The sequence below is a fragment of the Notamacropus eugenii genome, chromosome 3 (assembly GCF_028372415.1).
Source record: "Notamacropus eugenii isolate mMacEug1 chromosome 3, mMacEug1.pri_v2, whole genome shotgun sequence".
NCBI lineage: Eukaryota > Metazoa > Chordata > Mammalia > Diprotodontia > Macropodidae > Notamacropus > Notamacropus eugenii.
Genome location: NC_092874.1, coordinates 58,080,312 through 58,089,245, shown reverse-complemented (window position 1 = coordinate 58,089,245; position 8,934 = coordinate 58,080,312). Strand labels below are relative to the sequence as shown.

Genomic DNA, 8,934 nt, shown 5'->3' with positions numbered 1-8,934 from the left:
ATAATGGATTTGGAAGCTGAAAACTTTAATCAATGTTTCCCAAAATTGTGTACTACAAAAAGAAAGAAAAGATTTTTTTTTTTATCAAATCAGGAGTAATTTGAAAAGAAAAGTAGTTCCCTGTGCCATTGTGACCAAAAAAAAAAAAAAAAGATCTGCTATGTCAAACAGTCAAGAAGTTAGAAACAATATGCCATTGTCCAAGAAAAGACCCTAGATTATTTCAGGTGCGTGTTTGTAGCACCCATATGGGCAACTTTTCACTGAAAATAGGATGATATAATCCCACCTGAAAAGTCAACAATAGTCCCTCAAAGAATCTTTGGAAATTCCATTTCTGTTTCCTCCTGGGAGAATGCCATCCTTTTGAAAACAAACTAAACCAAAGTGACGAGAAAACAAGAATAAAAATTAAAACGTAAATAATGACATTAATAAATCTTCCCTGGATGAACACTGTGTCTTCTGGGACATAATGGCAATTTTGAAATAAAAAAAATGGTAGTGTTCATCTGCTGAGAAACAGTATATTTTGGAAAATGATATTCCAATGCCATACAGCAGAGATAGATCAAAGTATTCATGTCACCAGAGAGTGGAGCAATCCATTATCTCTTTTGCCTCTTCAGTGAAAGCAATCTCTATGCCACCTAGTGTTTATTGGGATTCATTGACAAATGATGTGCCACAAGAGGGGAGACTGCCAAATTTATGATTTGTTCTTTAACTAATCTGAACTCCTAACCTGGGAAATTGATCAAATATGCTCATCATAGATGCATGAACTGACTAATGTAGGGAGGGAAACAAGTGAACTATTTGGGAATTTAAACTAAGATTAAAATTGTGAATTTATTTCCCCAAACTACCAAAAAACTAGTTATTTGATCCTGAAGTTTGTTAGAATGCTCTTCCTGTCATATTATCTAGTATTTGCTTAACTATTTATTATTGTGCTCCCAAATAGAATGTAAACTCCTTGAGGAAATGAGACTGGTTTCATCTTTATATCCCAGTACTCATCATATTGGACATACCTAATAAATGCTTGTTGAATTGAATTTTAAAAATGGAAAATGAGATGATTTTTAAAAATCATGTAGTAAATGTAGCTGATGCATTTTTATGGCACTTGGACCTTTCCCCTCAATATATCTGATGGTATAAAGGGAGGCAGCTAAAAAAAACCCCATGAAATATCATCAGACAGGAAATGGAAAATAACAAGAATCTTTGGAGGAAGCTGAAATGCCTTTATTGGTGAGATTCCAGAAAGAAAAAATAAACACACATATCTTCTATGAACCAAGCCAATGCTGAGAAGTATTTTTATTTTCTTTTGAAAAAAATATTGTTGCCTTTAGTTTTTTTACATATCAGTAATTTTTAAAATTTTATTTTATTTTTTCAATAAACAAAAATCTGCTTTCTCTCCCATCCACCCATTCATTGGGAAAAGAAAAATATTGCAACAAATATACAGTCAAGCAAAACAAATGTTCAGACTGGTCTTATCCAATGTCTTAATCTTCACCCAGAATCCCTCACTACTCTGTCAGGAAGTGGATGTTTCCTCTTGGATCTTCTGGAATCATTGTTGGTCATTGTATTAGTGAGAGTACTTGTCTTTTGAAGTTCTCTGTCATTACAATGTTGTTATTGCATAAATTATTCTGCTTCTGTTCACTTCATTCTGCATCAGTTCATACCAGTCTCTCAATTTTTTTCTGGTCCCTCTGAAATTGTCCCTTTCATCACTTTTTACTGCACAACAATATACAGCTATCCCCTCCACATCACAACTTCACCCATCACAGTTTCAGTATGTTGCAGGTTGCATAAGAAATTAAATGGGACTTTTGTGGAAGCCACATATGACATGAAAAGGCCAGCAAATGATGCAGAACCAGTGACTAAATAGCCCAAATTTTACAATAATGTATTTTAAATATTCCATAAAAGAAAAGGAAAAAAATCAGACCTCCAGTATGAAGGGAGGACCAAAAAATTTTATGCAGACTTTCCAGATCACATGGCATCATATTCCTAACCCCTGCAATGTGGAAGGGATAACTGTATCTCATGAAATTCGTCAACCATCATTTGCCCAGTCATTTTCTTTTTGATAGCCATCTCCTTAGTTTCCAGTTTTTTGCCTACATATCAGCACTTTCATAATATATTCCACCTTCCATATGCTGAACCCTTGTTACAAAGAAAATAGTTAATAAAACCAACCTATAAAGTGACTCCAGTACCTCAGGTTTGCAAGCTAGGAGTCATCCTTGACTCCTCACTATCTCCCATTGCCCCTTATCTAGTCTATTACCAAGGTCTGCCAATTTCACCTCTGCAGCGTCTCTCCTCTGACACTATCACCCAGCATTCTGGTACAAACTTGGCCCCCTTACCCCTGGGTTACTGCCATATCCTGCTGGTGAGTTTACCTGCTGCAAGTCTCTCCCCACTCCAATATGTCCTATATCCAGTGACCAAAGGGATTTCCTAAACTGCCCCCCCACCCATTCCAGTCATCTCATACCTTACTGTTCATCCTGTATGCTTTAATCCAGTGACTCTTGGCTGTCCTATGAATGTGAAACTCCCTAGGCATTTTCTCTAGCTGTCCTCCATGCCTGGAACACTCTCCCTCCCTCACCTTCACCTATTGGCTTCCTTTAAGTCCCACCTAAAATTCCATTTTCTACAGGAAGCCTTTCCCAAGTCCTCTTAATTATAGTGCCTTCCCTCTCATTTTTATTTCTTATTTATCTTGATTACTGCTCCTTTGTACATATTTCTTTCTTGTACCCCCCCTCCCCCATTAGAGTGTGAGCTCCTTGAAGGCAGGGGCTATCTTTTGCTTCCTTTTGTATATCTAGTGCTTAGCACAGTGACTGGCACATGGTAGGTGCTTTATTGAATGACAGCACGGGGAAATTAGGCTCTTGGATTTTCTTCTCTACTATGAAGCATGTTTCATTCAGCACCTAAACAGTGCTTGGCACACAGTACATCCTTAATAAATACCTACTGACCAAGATTAATCATTATAATTAATCTGAGTTCAGTTTCCTTTGTGTCATTTTTTTTTATGCTATAGCACTGTGTCTATTATTCTTGACTGGCCTTGCTTTCTCACGTTGCAGTCAGTTGATGAAAGTCTTCTGAACTCCTCATGTTTGTCTTTTCTTATAGTACAATAATATTTCATTAACTTCACATACCTCAATGTGTTCAACCATTCCTCCCCCTTTGCTTCTGGTTTTTACTGCTATAAAAAGTGCTGCTGAAAATATTTTGATGCCTATGAGACCTTCTGTCTTGGGTTTTTCCATATGGAAGCTTTCAGAAACCAAACATTTAGCTTCTCCTAACAGAATTTAATATGAATAGAACTTGTAAATTTTCAAAGTCAATCTCACCTCCAAGTTGTGTCTCCTGTTACTGAATAATTGGCTACTCTCTAATGACTAGATCAGCAGATTTTTCCTTGAAGTGATTAATGAGAAATCTGTGTTTCCCTCTACCCTTGCAAATGTATTAGGATAATGGCATCTTTAATCACAATTTTATTGCTGTTTTCTATGTGTATTTTTCCTCATCTTATAGGAAAAGCTCTTAGGAAAAGTTTGAATCTTGAGAGAAGCTAAATTGATGTGATCTGTGTCCTCTATAGTTACCCAGTGGCAAAATCTTATAATGTTTGCTTTTTAGTACTCATAAAGTTTTCCTTTCCTATGATAGAACAGACTACTCTGTATCTGTATTAATGAAAGAGACCATCAAATTCTCCACATAACAGTAGCATCTGAGTGATTCTATGGAGAGAATGTTAGGCTTGGAGCCAGTAAGACCTGAGTTCTAATTTGTTTTCTAGTTTTGCAGTCCTGGACAAGTCACTTAACTTCAACTGATCGAAGGAAACCAGTTTCCTCATCTATAAAATGGGGATAATCATAGCACCTACTTCCCAGGATCGTTGAGAAGGTCCAGTGAATTAACATATATAAAGCTTTGTGGATGTTGAAGTGCTATATAAATGATAACTAAGGTAGACCACATATAATAATTTCAAATAGAAAATAATCATCAAACCGTTTATACTTGACTTTAATAGTAATAACTAACATTTTTACAATACTTTTAAGATTTGCAAAGTGAATCACATACATTAAGTCATTTGATCCCCACCACAACTCTGTGAGGTATATGTTATGGTTGTATTATTCCCATATGACAGATGAGAAAACTGAAGCTCAGACTTGCCCATGGTCACACAGCTAGGAAGTAACAATGGTGGAATTCAAATCCAGGTCTTCCTGAGTCCAAGTCCAGTGCTCTGTCTAGTATACCATGCTGCCGTTAGAATTGCACAGTGGATAGAGTGCCGCTCTAGAGTCAGGAGAACCTGAGTTCACATCCTGCCTCAGACACTTACTAACTGGGTGATCCTGGGCAAGTCACTCAACCCAGTTTGCCTCAGTTTCCTCATCTGTAAAGTGGGCTGCAGAAGGAAATGTCAAACCACTCTAGTATCTTTGCCAAGAAAACTCCAAATGAGGTCACAAAGAGTTGGACAGGACTGAAAATGACTGAACATACCCTCCTTAAAAACTTAAATAAAAACATAATTAATAATTGTTAATCAAATTTCACTATGATTATCACTTTCTAGGAAACTTTTTTGTTTCTTATATTTTCAGTTTGGTCTAGATGTCCAAGTTCATGGACTAATTATAGCCCATTTAACCCTTCAAGTGACATCTATCTGAACTATTTGGCCAGCAAAAATAATCCACTCAATTAATTGACTCCCAGAAAATACTAGGTCAGTAGGGCCTATCTATTACCTGTTACCCTGCTACTATTGTATAACTGAATGTTGCGAGATGCTATGCTAGCAATCTTGGGTAACTAAAATTGAAGTAGTAATTGTAGTGCAATAGTAGTAGTAATTATAATTGTGGTAATTATAATTGAAATTTAATGGAATTAATTTTTGGATTGGAACTGCAGCTTCATTAGTGTGGAAAAGTCTTTAGGGTGGAAAATACTTCAACCAGTAAAGACTGGCCACTGGCCTTAATTATTTGGTGGCGCTGAGTTTAGGTGACTTGACTGTGACTGTACACCCAGTATGCTAGAGACAGCCTCAATTCAGATTTTCCTCACTCTAAGCTAAGTACTTTATTCACTACACAATGCTGCCTCTCTTCAAGACAAAAAGGTGGAAAACATGTTGGTTAAGGTGATTTCTGAAATTTTTGTGGTCTTCTTGTTGTGACAACTGCTTTACATAAATTAAACTTCAGGATTATTGATTACCATGGTCCACATCTTTGCCTTCTTCCATTTCCCAATTTTAGGCATTGACAGATTGTATCATTTACAACTATATGCAGCATCTTCTCATCATTATTCCTTCTAATTTGATGTCAGTTCTGGCCTTTGCTTTAAAGAAACAGTGATTTGATCACATACAACTAGCTAGCTCTGAGTACTAACACATCAGTTGCAAGTTTTTTAGATCAGTTTCATTTTTTTGTGATGCAGTTTAATGTTCACTATGTCCAGAAACTTCTACTTTTCTCTGTCTTAAGATATATGGTCCAGATTTCTGGGTAGCCTATAAGCTGCTAACTTCTTTCTTCCAGAAATCTGAATCATATTCCTTATAAGCTTGGACCTTAGCTTCTCTTTGGACAACATCTTCCATTAGACTGTGAGTTAGTTTCACCACATTTGTGGCTGTTGAGTTGTTTCAGTCATGTCCAAATCTGTGACCTTGTTAGGGGTTTTCTTGTCAGAGATACCGGAATGGTTTTCCTTGTTCTTCTCCTGTGTATTTTATTGATGAAGAAACTGAGGCCAACAGGGGTAAGTGATTTGCTCAGGGTCACATAGCTAGTAAGTGTCTGAGGGCAGATGTGAACTCAGGAAGATGAGCCTTCCTGACTCCAGGCTCAGTGCTCTATCCATTGTACCACCCAGCTGTCTCTGCTTAGGTAAGTTCATTTGCAGCTCATGGGATTTAAAGGGAAGACAGAGTTTCATGGGGTTGATGAGCTAAATGTGAGGGATTTAGATAACTGAAAAAAAAGACAGGGAAGGGTAGCAACTGTGTCCTCAAATCTTATTATCTCTAGGTAGCCAGGAATGATGCAACACAGCTATGTGTTACATTCATTTGGGAAACCTGGCAAAATACCGAGAGATGGAGGCATTCAAGAGGAGGAAGGCAAGGCTAAGAAAGACTGAGGGCTGAGCAATATGACCAAAGGGAATGGCTATGTGATGGCCAGTGTCTGGTAAACTAGATCCCTCAGATCGTCAAGTATGAATGGAAAGGGAGGATGGGATCTTCTTGGTGTACTGTTGCTGTTCTGTTTTTGCTGTGATTTCGTGTTCTGTCCTGGTATCATCCAGCAGGGCTACATTGTGGGATACCAAAGAATCCAAATAAAATGGTTTGGGAGAAGACCTCACTGATATACTTTGGTGTCTACTTCTCAGAGCTGGGGGTCTGGCCACAGATATATTTCCATCATACTTTTCACCATCTTCCCCTGTGTCCACTTTTGCATTAGAATAAACAACTGCTAAAATATATCTTGATTTGGTTTGGAAGATCTTGTCATATTTTAGAATTTCTCTATATTTTTACCTCCCCAGTAGCATATCTTGGTCTGTAAAATGTAAGTGTCCCAGGAAGTGAGGCGTTGCCCTTGGACACACAACAATGCCAAGGGCATTGCCAATTTCTTTAAATTCCTTTCTGTTGAGAACTTCAGAGCCCTCCCTCGGTTTGGTAACAACTTCATTCTGTATTCCAATTGCATGTATCACTGATGCTTCTACCGACTAGTTCTTAGTATCATGAGATCATAGACTTGGAGCTAGAAGCAACCTTAGAGACTAGATAACCCAGATGAGGCCCAGAGAGGTTATAGGACTTATCCAAGGTCATACAAATAGTAAGTAGGAAGCCTAGGTCTGCTAACTCCAGATCTAGACTTTTACTCACTATTCCATGCCTTCACATGGAAACAATTCCTCCTCTCCCATCCTTTTCAGCTCTCTTTTATGCATTGTCTTCCCCCATTAGACGATAAGCTCCTTGAGAGCAGGGACTTTACGCCCACAATTTGTATTCCCATTGCTTAGCACAGTGCCTGGTATATAGTAAGTGCTTAATAAATGCTTGCTGCCTGTCTTTCTGCCTTCTCCCAATAGTATGTTGATTCACTGATCACTGAACAAAGGCTTTTCATTTAGAGTGCCAACAATTAAGTTAATGTACACAGACTATCATAAAACTGTGTGATTCTTAGCACCTCTATTCTCCCTTTCCACTTCTCTACTGCTATTGCTGAAGAAACAGAAAGTTTAAAAACCATGTCTTATTTTGCTTCACTTCATGGTTTACCATGGCCAAAGAATTTACCATCTAGTGGCCAACCTACTGATGAGACCCCTTTCCGTAATTTCCTGGTTTGGTCCTCAGGAAGCACACTCAGTCTGTTCTAGATATCATGCTAACATGATAGAACCTGTGAGAGTGTGTGTTCTACTGCTCTTTGAGAACACAGGTCCATAACCTGGTGAGACACTGATGTAAGACCCTGTGGAGGCAGACCAGAATAAACTTGTAGAAATATAATGAATTGTGGAACTGGGTGGGGGTGGTGGGGGTGGGGGTAGTGGTGCAGAGAAATGTTAAGAGTGACTAAATTTAATTATGAGTCAAAGAAGCATTCTTTTTTTTTCATAATCCAAGATTTTTTATTGTTTTTTTCTTTAAATTTATGCCATGAATTCACAGGGGATTGGTTCCAGCAGCTCAGGTTTCTTGCCATTGGTTCTCACAAAGTGTGCTTCTCTAGTGGAGCAGGCTGGCTTTTCAGTTGAACCCAAGTGCCTTTTTCTTTGACTTCCTTCTTCTTCTGATCATTTTCCTTTACCCACTTCAGGAGCTTAGAATGCTTAATATGCTCAATACGCACATTAACTCTCTTGGCTAGAATCTTGCCTGTAACCTGTTTGTTTACAACGATGCCTACAGCATGTTGAGTAACATTACAGACCCGTCCAGTCTTGCCATGGTAACATTTGTGGGGCATTCCTTGCTGAACTGTGCCCATTCACTTGATATCTACAACATCACCTTTCTTGTATATTAGCATATACGTAGCCAAAGGGACAACACCATGTTTTTGAAAGGGCCTAGAAAACATGTATCATGTTCCTCTCCTTTTTCCTTTTGCATTCATCATTTTGGCAACTCATTGGAATATGGCGGAGCCGGCAGAAAGCAAGTCAAAGAAGCATTCTTGATGAAAACATCTTTCATTGCAATTTTGGCCTTTGTGTTTCCACTTTTAAAATATTAAAACAAATAGATTTCAAAAATTTCTACAAATATAATCTCCCTTCTATGGTTGGGGTGAGGTAAGACGGGAAAGGAAGCTTGTTTGGCAAAGTCCCAAAAAGACACTTGAAAAAGTGGATACAGATTTGGAGGAGTGGATTATAATTCACAAGTAGTAGCCTAAGCTATTCATCCTCTTTGATTTAGGACACAACCATCAGGCAAAGGAAGTTATAAATTCCCCTTTACATTAACATTCACTTTTAATTAATACTGATGGGCCATAGCAGCCATAGGGGTAGCTGATATGGTTCAGATTTGGATCTTAGAGATGGATCATAAAGGTTATAAATGAAGGACAGTTTCTAGTCAGAATAGTTAACGTACAGATTGGCTTGATATTTAGTGGTTTATGGTATCTGCTCTCTAGTTTTGGCTTTGGTTTTTGATACTACTTCTACAAATAGGACTTCTACTACTACTATTACTACTACTACTACTACTGCTGCTGCTGCTGCTGCTGCTGCTGCTGCTGCTGCTGCTGCTGCTGCTGCTGCTGCTAC

The 8,934-nt window shown here is 38.1% G+C and overlaps 1 pseudogene; it reads right to left on the bottom strand.

Annotated features, from left to right (window-relative positions):
- Positions 1 to 7,782: 7,782 nt before the first annotated feature.
- On the bottom strand, positions 7,783 to 8,276 carry LOC140531139 (large ribosomal subunit protein eL21-like; annotated as a pseudogene).
- Between the last annotated feature and the right edge of the window lie 658 nt (positions 8,277 to 8,934).